We start from the raw sequence: 11,641 nt of genomic DNA on the forward strand, positions 1-11,641 counted from the left end.
CTCTTTATATCCTTGACATTTATATTTATATCCTGTTTATAGTCACAGCATCAGGTAGGTCTTTGACTCTGTCAATCATGAAGTATTGTGGAAGACCTTTTTGAAATATCAGCGCCCATCAAAATTCCTCACCATCGTTTGTCAGTTCTAGGGTGAAATGAAAGGAATGGTCATCAGTAGTGCATACCAATCAGAGCCCCTAAGGGTAAGTTGGGAAACAATCAAGATTCATTGTCACTCCAACAGTCTTCCCAATATTTCTCTCCTACATCTATCTATCAGTTAATCTCACCTGGACCAGAATTCAGTTATTGAATGGGTGGAATCCAGTTCCACTTCAGCCATTTTAAGCTTCAACTAGGACCTTCTCAACTAGTGAATTTAAATTTGCAGATGCTCTAAATGTATGGGCACTTAGAAACACAGTTTCCAGAACTCACTGCTGTCTTTAATTAAGAGGGAAGGAAATCGGGTCTTGTCCCATAACATCTTAAAAATTCAGACACTTAAGCAGAAAGCTCCTAATAAACATTTGCCAGTGCCAACAATTTAGATCCATCATGAGATGCTGGGGAATGTGGGATATTCCCTGTATCAAGAAGGTTGACAAAGGAATGATAATAAAGTTGATGATGATGATGATGAATTAAGCGCAGCTTTCAAGTGCCCAAAGAAATGGATATTTGATGACTGCAATACTAGATCTTTATCCTTATTTATGGTTTACCACCTGGCTTTGTGAACAATGGAGCTGAGCTATGGACAACTTACAGAAAGCATCCTAAGTGGCTGGAAAAATCTCCCTTTGACAGTTTAAAGCTTTACAAAGCACTATACTCCCCCCAGATGCTGGGTGTTTTTGGATGATTTTAGGTTAGCATTTACCATTTTCAAAAACTGTTGCTTTTGAACCCACTTTCTTGCTTCTCAACCTTTCTGAAGCCTTTGCTGGTTGCAACATCCTCATCATCCCCATTGCCATAATTGACTAGGTGTCTACTGTGTGCAGAGCACTGTTTGAGAGACAGGAGAACTGAAAGAGTAAAAGACAAGATCCTCCAGGAGCTTACAGTCTAATGGAGAGAGTTGAAAAAAATTGAGGACTAAACAGTAGTTGAGATTGAGAGGATATATATACAAATTATATATATTTGTGTGTGTATATGTATATATATGACTATGTATATAGTATATGTATAGTGTAGTATGTATAGTATGTATGTATGTATAGTATATGTATATATGAGAAGCAGCGTGGCTCAGTGGAAAGAGCATGGGCTTTGGAGTCAGGGCTCATGAGTTCGAATCCCAGCTCTGCCACTTGTCGGCTGTGTGACTGTGGGCAAGTCACTTAACTTCTCTGTGCCTCAGTTCCCTCATCTGTAAAATGGGGATTAAGACTGTGAGCCCCACGTGGGACAACCTGATTCCCCTATGTCTACCCTAGCGCTTAGAACAGTGCTCGGCACATAGTAAGCGCTTAACAAATACCAACATTATTATTATTATTATGTAGACATATATACTGTCCTGCATTTTTAAAGATGACTTCACTTATGATGAAAGTCTCACACCAATGAGTTTGAGAGTGGCTGAAGTTTGCTATATGGTTGACACTCCAGTCCACATTGTTTGTGTATCTAGTTAGTTGTACTAGTACTTTTGTCCCCTATGGGACTTTTGTTTGTCTTCAACCTTGCCTCTCAATATCCCGATTTTCAGATCACTCTGATTGTTCTGCCTCTCGTCTCTCAACGGTCTATTGTAAAACCACATTGATCAAGACCATACTTCGCTTTGCCCGCAAGGACAGGCACCACACAAGGCAGTGGCATGTGGACTTAAATTATGTAAATGGTACTTGTGGTAAGGGGAGGGGAGGCAGAGCAGCAGATAGAAAAAGGGCTTCACTGTTCTGTCCTGTAAATTTCATTCTCTTGTTCCCTTGAGACCAGGCTTCATGATTTCCCTTCATACTAAAGTGTTTTGGGTTGTTTATCTGGTGGTAATCATGCAGCCAGAGCATTTTAGAAGCAAAGGAAATAGATGATAAAAGGTAGGAATAAGTCTCAGTCGATGTCCTATGTTACAGTTAGGCAAATTCTACTCTTATTAGAATATTCAGTTCTTTAAAACTGAAAGCAAAAAGCAATCCAAGTTTTCCAAGTTTATATATATAAAAAAACAGACAAAACAGTCACTTTTTTTGTTTTCAACCTTTTCACTTATATTTGTTCAGGTTTTCATCAGGTTATGTCATCTCTTAGAACTGTTGGGATAGTGAATCCAGATAAATCAGGTCAAGGAGGATTTTTTTTTCTTTCTCTTAGACTCAACTTGACTCTCTGTCTTGACCATCTTGAGGTCCCTTCATCACTGGGCAACCTTTGGCTGGGCGGCCCAGGCCGAGAACCCCAGTGGGCTATTAGCTCATGAGGAAAAGCAAAGATACTGCATTTTGAAGCGAAAATGACGACTGCGTACCAGGAACAACTGTACGGAAACAAAGGGCTAAGGATGCAATATTTTTTCAACAACCATGAAGGGCAGGGTAAACATGGAATTATTATTCCCCCAAATCCTACACCACCAAAACCCAATGAAGCTTGAGGCGGTAAATTCAAAATGGACAAAAGGAAAGACTTCCTCACCCTGTGGGGGGTAAACATATGGAAGTCATTTCTGCAGGAAGTGGTGCAGCCAAAAACATCTGCAAGTTCAAGCAAGGTTTGGATAGATTCATGGATGATAGATTCATGGATGATAGATTCATGGGTAATAGATTCATGGGTTTCCAGAGAGAAAGTTAGTGATTCAGAGGGGAAAGTTAAGGATTTTATAAGGCTAAAGAGGGATAAAATAGATTTGACTATTAGAGGGAAAGTTATGAATGTAGACGGAAAGGTTAGAGATAATAAATTGTTCATCCCTAAACATGAGGATGGATGTCCAGCAGGGCAAATCCTATACATTTCTACCTACTATCCTCAAGTTACTAGTAGAGGCCGAGTCCTGTCTGTTCCAGGATGGTGTTGCTTATGTACCCCCAAATAAAACTAGGTAGTAGGGATCTCTTAGAGAATCTCGGGCTCCCTATGAGGGTGTTGCAGCTGTTGGGTAGTGGAGAAGCACAGCTTATGGCCCACCCTCATACATTTTAACATCTTACTAATCAATCCATCAATGGAATTTATTGAGTGCTTACTGTGTGCAGAGCATCTTGCTAAATGCTTGGGAGAATACAATAATGTTAGGAGACACAATTCCTCCCCTCAAGGACCTTACAATCTAGTCAGAAAGACAAATATTAAAATAAACTAGAGGTAGGGGAAACAACCCACCCCGGACAACCTCAGGGCCCCCACAACCTCCTCAGGGACATTTGGTCATGAGCTCTGGGATTCTCTCGGCCGCTAGCCGCTTGACTTTGAGTCTGATCAGGTTGGGTTGGGTCGACCCCCGACCCTGGTCATCGCCTGCTTATTAACACTATTGTATTGTATCATACTGTACCATGTTGCTATATTACCGATTTCGCTTGTTATTGTTTATTGTTGTCAGTGCTGCCACCCACCTCTCTGGCCTCACCAGCCGCCTGACTTTGAGTTTGATCAGGTCGGCCCTTAATCAAGCCTACCCCCGACCCTGGTCATTGCCCGCTTATTAACACTACTGTATTGTATCATACTGTATCATGTTGCTATATTACTGATTTCGTTTGTTACTGTTTATTGTTGTCAGTGCTGCCACCCACCTCTCTGGCCTCACCATGTCCCTCCTCCCCCCCTCCTCCCTCCTGCCTCTTCCTATCCTCCCCTTCCCCTTCCCCTCTCTCGCTCAGCTCTTTCCCGCTCTCTCCTCTGCCTCCTCACCCCTTCCCCCCCCACCCTAGAACCCCACTTTACCAGCGCTACCTCTCTTTCCCCCCACCCTACTCTCCCCCCCACCAAACCCCCTCCTCACCCCCTCCCCCCTTCTCTCTTCCCCACCCACGCCCCATCCCAGTCCTCCTGTCCCACCGCTACCTCTCATCCCCCTCTCCCCATCCAGGGCCCCGCCACCTCGTTCCCATCCAAACTCTCCCCTCCCCCCGCTCTCCCCCCCCCTTGCACCCACAGCTACTTTCAAGTGTGGCCTCTGGAACCCCCGCTCCATTACAGATAAACTACCTTTCATCCATGACTGTTTCCTTTCCCGCTCTCTCCTCCTCCTTGCCCTTTCAGAAACGTGGCTCACTCCCGAAGACACGGTCTCTGCCACTGTTCTCTCCAGCGGAGGCCTCTCCTTCTCCCACTCCCCCAGACTCACCGGTAAGGGAGGAGGCGTCGGCTTCCTCCTTTCAACCCATTGCCACTTCCGCACTATCCCTCCTCCCCCCTCCCTCTCCTTCCCCTCCTTCGAAGCCCATATCATTAGCCTCTACCACCCCCTCCAGATATTTGTCGCTGTCATCTACTGCCCTCCTGGTCCCACCTCCGACTTCTTCAACCACCTAGACCCAGGATCACAACTGGAGAGTTACCAGTACTCTGCCTAGTCTCACCAACCCATAGCCTTGTATCGCCTCCGCAGTATGCTTCCCCTGCTTGTTGGCTTGTACCATGGAGAACTCCTAGCAGAAATTTTGATATCAAGTTGACTTCATTTCATCTCAAACATCCTCACCTGTTGTAACTCTGCCCTCTCCTCTGGCAACGATACTTCTCAATCCTTATTGAATTCCATGGCCATTGCCTGCACCAGCTGTCTCTGAATGCTACCCCTCTCCTTACACCTCCATCTTCCTTCATCCCCTATCTCTTACCCCTAATGATAATGCCATATATTTCATCAAGAAAATTGAAACCATAAGGCAAGAACTCCTTAAAATCTCCCCTGCCCCTCTCCAGCCCCTCCTTCCTCCTGCCTCCTCTTTGACTTTTCCAACTTTCCCAGCAGTATCTCAAGAGATCTCCTGTCTTCTCTCCAAATCTACTCCTCCACCTGTGCCTCCAACCCCATTCCTTTGCACCTCATCAAAACACCTGTCCCCTCCTTTATTCCTTCCCTGGCTTCCATCTTCAACTGCTCATTTTCCAATGGCTCCTTTCCCACTGCTTTCAAATATGCCCATGTCCATTTCCTATTCTAAAAAAACCCTCTTTTGACTTCCATGTACCCTCCAACTATCACCCCATCTACCTCCTACCATTCCTTTCCAAACCTCTGGAACAACTTGTTTACACCTGCTGTCTCCACCTCTTCTCCTCCAACTCTGTCCTTGACCCTCTACAAACTACCTTTCACCTCCTTCACTCCACAGAAACGACCTTCTCCAAGGCCACCAATGACTTCCTTCTTGCCAAATTCAATGTCTTCTACTTCATCTTAATGCTCCTAGCTGCCCCTTCTTCCTAAAACACTATAAAATCTTGGCTTCATTGACAATGTCCTTTCCTAGTTCTCCTCCTACCTCTCTGGCCACTCCTCAGTCTCTTTCACCAGCTTCTCCTCTACCTCCCCCACCTCTTAACTCTGGACCTTCCTTAAGGCTTACTTCTGGGTCCTCTCCTATTCTCCATCTACACCCTCTCCCTTGAGAAACTCATTCGCTCCCACACTGCTGCAATGTCTATGCACTTAGGTCTTGACTCTGTAAGTACTTTGAGCTATGGACCTAGAGGTCAAATGCTGGACTTTTTGGAGATCACACTTTCTTATAGGACTAACTGGATTTACAGCTGGCCTCTGGCTTAGTAACCATGAAAGGTTGTCACAAAAAGTTAATGAACCTTTTCCAGAATTTAGAGAATGCTGATTGAGCCAAGAGTTAAAATGGTTTGTGGCTTGGCAAAACCAAGTTCAAAATGCTCTGAAGATGTTTATATAACACATTAAAATCTTTATAACCTTTCACAAAAAATTAAGGAACATTACACTGTAATAAAACATGGCTTCCACACAAATTGATTTGAGACCTGTGGCTCGAAAAACTTAAGTGAAAATAATTAAATTTCCAGGCATCTGGTCTTGATTTGATAGATCTCATGGAGACAGGTCCTTTATTAGCTATCTTTCCCTTCTCTTTTGCAAGTTCCTATTGCTTTTTCTTTTTTCATTCACCCTCTCCATTGCCAGGATCATTTAGAGCTGGAAGGCACAATTTCTCCATCCTATAGATTTCCCTTCAGCTTATGGATTCATTTCCTCAGGCTTCTGGTCTCCTTCAGAAGGTGTTTCTTTGCAGGAAAACAAAGCTCCCCAGCTGAGCCCCACCCACCAGAAGCCATGCTTCTATTCAGATCCCAATTCTTTAGGATAACTCAATCAATCTGTCAATTGTATTTAATGAGCACTGACTGTGTGCAGAGCACAGTACTAAGTGCTTGGGAGAATACAGTATAACAGAGTTGGTAGACATGTTTCCTGCCCACAAGGAGCTTAGTTGGGGGAAAAATATTCATTGGTCTGAAAGAAAGGAAAACTATTGTCTTTAAAATAGAACTTTTGTCGCATTTCCTAGTTGCTTTCAAATAGTAGACAAGTTCCAACTATGCTTCTATGCTTGTCATGTGCCTGTGACATCCTTCCAGTGTGTTACCAGCTATAGAGATGCAGTGGGCATTGTGGAACAAGCATGGGATTGGGTGATGGAAGAACTGGGTTCTAATCCCAGCTCCACCACTTGCCTGCAGTGTGACCTTGGGCAAATCACTTAATCGTATTTACTGAGAGCTTACTGCACCAATTAGTCAATCGGTGGCATTCAATGAGTGCTTACTGTGTGCAGAGCACTGTACTAAGAGCTTGGAAGAATACAATACAACAGAGTTGGTAGACACAGTCCTTGCCCACAAGAAGCAGGGAGGGGGAGAACTTCTCTGTGCTCCAGTTTCTTTGTCTGCAAAATGGGGATTCACTACCTGCCTCCCTCTCCTTTAGACTGTGAGCTCTGTGTGATAATGGGACATTGTCTGATTTGATTATCCTATATATACCCCAGTGCTTAGTACAATGCATGACATAAAGTAAAAACTTAACCAAAACCACCATTATTATTGTAATAGAATCAGGCAACTAAGCCTGGTACAATGTCACCCTTGCACTTGGATTTGCACCCTTTATTCAGCCCACCCTCAGCCCCACAGCATTTACATACATATCCAGAATTTACTTATTTATATTAATGTCTGTCTCCTCCTCTAGACTGTAAGCTCTTTGTGGGCAGGGCACACGTCCACCAGCTCTGTTGTATTGTTGTATTGTATTGTACACACAATAAGCACTCAATAAAAGCCATTGATTGATTGGTGCAGTGGAAGAGGGGACAAGACCCCTCTCAGAACAAATGGCCCAGTATTAACCAGAGATCTGGCTTAAGTCCAAGCCATATTTAGTAACGCACCAATTTCTAGCAGTCCTGTGATCTATCTTTTGTGTTCACAAAAGGATGAGCATGTGTACAGTCATAACATTCATGGTCACCTAAGCTTTCCTAAGGAAATAATAATAATAATGGTATTTGTTAATTGCTTACTATGTACAAAGCACTGTTCTAAGCACTGGGGTTGATACAAGGTCATCAAGTTATCCAACGTGGGGCTCACAGTCTTAATCCCCATTTTACAGATGAGGGAACTGAGGCACAGAGAAGTTGTGACTTGTCCAAAGTCACCCAGCTGATAAGTGGTGGACCCGGGATTAGAACCCCTGACCTCTGATTCCCAAGCCTGGGCTCTTTCCACTAAGCCACGCTGCTTCTCCAATGATGATTCAGGTGGCCTATTTAAGGATGAGAAGGCTATGCTTATACCATGTTCTCCTCATTCTGGCTACTACCTACCATGTCCTATTTAGAAGGGGCAAGACACTGACAGTCAGGAGACCCCAAGTCGAGTCTCAGCTCCACCACTGCCCATCCACCTCCGCATCAAACAGAAACTCCTTCCTTTAAAGCACTCAATCCCCTTGCCCCCTCCTACCCTCTTTTATCTGATCTCCTACTACAATCCAGTCTTCATGCTTTGTTCCTCTAATGTCAACTTAGTGGGCAGGTTGCAAATGTTGGACTTTGAGACACAAAGACCCCAAACCTCTTGCTCCTGAAGCTACTAAACCCTACTATGTTTGTTTTTACTTTAGTGTGTATTTGTCCTTTCTTATGTTATTTCAGAGTTTTTATTATTACATTTATGCATCTCACCAGTCCCCTTTCCTCCCTTTAATACTTAGACTGTGAAGCCCCTTGAGGGCTGGGGAAGTGTCTATTTCCCACCCATATATTCTTTCCCAGAGTTTAGAAAAGTGCTTTGCACTCAATAAGCGCTTAATAAATACCACTATAATGTTACTCATTGTGCCTCGAGCTCATCTATCTTGCTGCCAACTCCTTGCCTCCACATACCCCTCTCCCCACCTTCAAATCTCCTCCAAGAGGCCTTCCTTGATTAAGCTCTCATTTCCCTTACTCCTGCTCACTTCTGCATCACCAACGTCTTGGATACGTACCCTTTAGTCACTTGGTATTCACCCCACTCTCAACCCCACATCATTTATGTACATAGCTGTAATTTATTCATTTTAATGTGTGTTTCCACCTCTAGACTGTAAGGTCTATGTGGAGCAGGGAACGTGTCTACCAACTTTATTGTATTACACTCTCCCAAGTGCTTAGTACAGTGCTCTGCACACAGTGAATGCTCGATAAATACCATTGATTGATTGATTGACTTAATCACTTTGGGCTTTAGTTTCCTAATCATTAAATCAGTCAATCAATGATCTTTATTGAGAACTTACCATATCCAGAGCACTGTACTAAGGGCTTGGGAGACTACAATACAATGGAGTAGGAGTAGAGGGGTTTAGAGTCTAGAATAGTTAAAACAGATGGTAAAATGGGATTGAGATTGTGAGCCTCGTGTGGGGCAGAACTCGTGTCCAATCCCCAAATCCCATTTCTACCCCAGTGCTTAGCAGGTAGTAGACACTTAATACATGCCTTAGTAACAGTGCTAATTATGATAAGTATTATTATTAGGGCACTATTAAACATGCACTATGTGCTAAGAACTGGGGTAGAAACAACTGTACTGTTAGGGCACGGTGTAATAATAATACTAATAATGATAATTATTATTAGTAGTACACCATGTCCTAATAGTACATTTTGATCCAGACTGAGGCTTAGTAATTAGTTTGCTGGAAAACTTACATGTCTAGTATGGATGGTGAAATATGGACAACTGCCTCTGAATCACTCAGGAAAAGTTTTCCAAACAATACTGAAATTGGATATCAGCTCTATTTTAAAAACTGCTGAGAAGCAAAGACCATTCCAAAATGTTTTAAGTGGAACAAAAACAGCTATCTTGGGAACCTCTGTGCTCCACACCCTCACTGACTACACAAAGAACTCTATCTCAGTGACCTTCCAGCTGAGGAAAATCTGAGGGAACAGTTTGGGGAATGGGACTACCATATATGGTTTCCAAAGATATCCATCACCTGAAAATGGCAGTGCAGGCAGCCAGAATACTCGTCTGGAATTTTTATTGAAACTTTAGTTTTCTACAGGCTACACAATCACCTTTCACTAGGCTATTTCCAAAGGCAGCGAATGGCAGTGTCTGAAATTAGGAAGAGACCAGCAGGAAATAGAACACTGCGAAAGAAATAGCTGAAAAAAGTAGGAGGCCAGGGATCTTTAGAATGTCATTTAGAAAGAGATTGTTATAATCTGGATTTCTTTCTTATTGCAAATATTAGTCAACAGCCCACAGCTCTTTCTCTCCTTCAGATGGAAGTTGCCTGGGCCCATTAATTAATTAATTAATTAATTAATTAATTAATATTTATTGAGCACTTACTGTGTGCAGACCACTGTATTAAGCACTTGGAATGTACAATTTGGCAACAGATAGAGACAATCCCTGCCCAACAATGGGCTCACAGTCTAAAAGGGGGAGACAGACAGCAAAACAAAACAAGTAGGCATCAATACCATCAAATTAGATAAATAGAATCATAGATATATACACATCATTAATAAAATAGAGAAATAAATAATATATACAAATATACGTAAGTGCTGTGGGGAGGGGAAGGGGGTAGAGCAGAGTGAGGGAGTAGGGGGAATGGGGAGGGGAGGAGGGGCAGAGGAAAAGGGAGGCCTCAGTCTGGGAAGGCCTCCTGGAGGAGGTGAGCCCATGATAGTGGAAGTTGTCACTCCTGTGCCCCCTCCCTGTAATGGGTGACTGACATGGAAAAGACATAGTTTGGGTACCAGAGTCTATATTTAAGAGGATTCTAGGAACATGGACCCCCTTATTGTCTTAAAAGTTCAGTTCGATTCTCTATGGCTAAAAAGTGGGATTTTCTTTCAGTTAATCCATCCATGGTATTTATTGAGTGCTTACTGTGTGCAGAGCACTGTATTAAGCTCTTGGGAGAGTACGATATACCAGAGTTGGTAGGCATGTTCCCTGTCTACAAGAAGCTTACATTCTAGGGGGGATTCTCTACCACCAGAGACATACAGCAAGGAATGAGGGAGCTGGGGAAAGGTCAGAATTGGCACTGTTTATCATCTCTTCAACCAACTGGTTTTTACAGTGGCAGAATTAATCATGACAAAGTATAAGCACCCACTGAAATCTTCCTCTTTCTTGAATAAAGAAGAAATGATCATTGTGTGTTGCTAGTGTCACTCTACTGTCAGAAGCATTATGTTGGTGTGCTTTCTCGTAAACAAAATGTTGATCCTAGTTCGCCTCTCTCCCAGGTGATTCTGGACATGCTTGGAGGGAAATATTTGGCAGCTCCCTTGGTTCCCTTTAGGAGTGCCTCTGATCCTTGAGGACCTCTGGCCCCATAAGCATTCCCTCCCATCCTAACTCTCATGGAGTCAAAGTCCCGGTTTGGGTTGTCAGAATAGATCCAGAAGAAGCAAACAGCAACACATGTTGGGGTCACTCTTTGTGGAAGAAGGTATTTGCCCATCCTGTGGGAAAAGGTGTGGTTTAGTTTCAGGGAAAGAGTGCTAATACTCTTGTCTTTTCTTATGCTGTCGAGCTGTCTCCTACCCATAGGCGACTCTCTCCCAGAACACATCTCTCCCAGAACACTCCACTTCCATCTGCAATAATTCTGGTAGTGCAGCCAGAGTCTTCTTGGTAAAAATATGAAAGTGGTTTACCATTACCTTCTTCCACGCAGTAAACTTGAGTCTCCACCCTCAACTCTTTTCTATGCCGCTGCTGCCCAACACAGGTTAGTTTTGACTTGTAGCAGATTGCCTTCCACTTGTTAGCCACTGCCCAAGCTAGGAATAGAATGGGTCTGCCTCTGCTTGGCTATCCCTACCACAGTCAAGACTGGTAGAGTACTGGAAACTCTCCAGGTGTGAACCTGAGAGGGGGTGCTAATGGTAAGGCCCCAGGAATGAACTGGAATGAAGAAAAAGCACCACAGATCCTGACATTACAGATGTCCCTGCCCAATCCTTTCCTAGAACAACATAAAAGGATGACAGACAGCAAGGAAACAAGATAGATCCATCAACTTCAGCATCAATACCTTCCTGTCCAAGTGGGTGATGTCTGGAGGAAGGCAAAGCAATATCTGCCGGGAGACTGAACAACCAAGGAAAGTTGAAAAAATA

General features: G+C 43.5%; 1 non-coding gene across 1 annotated transcript; it reads right to left on the bottom strand.

The window, feature by feature from the left end:
* Nucleotides 1-11,260: 11,260 nt before the first annotated feature.
* On the bottom strand, nt 11,261-11,398 carry LOC114808537. The gene has a single exon (XR_003756384.1). It is a non-coding gene; the product is annotated as a small nucleolar RNA SNORA7 (small nucleolar RNA).
* Between the last annotated feature and the right edge of the window lie 243 nt (nt 11,399-11,641).

Source organism: Ornithorhynchus anatinus, chromosome X5 (assembly GCF_004115215.2).
Source record: "Ornithorhynchus anatinus isolate Pmale09 chromosome X5, mOrnAna1.pri.v4, whole genome shotgun sequence".
NCBI classification, from domain to species: domain Eukaryota; kingdom Metazoa; phylum Chordata; class Mammalia; order Monotremata; family Ornithorhynchidae; genus Ornithorhynchus; species Ornithorhynchus anatinus.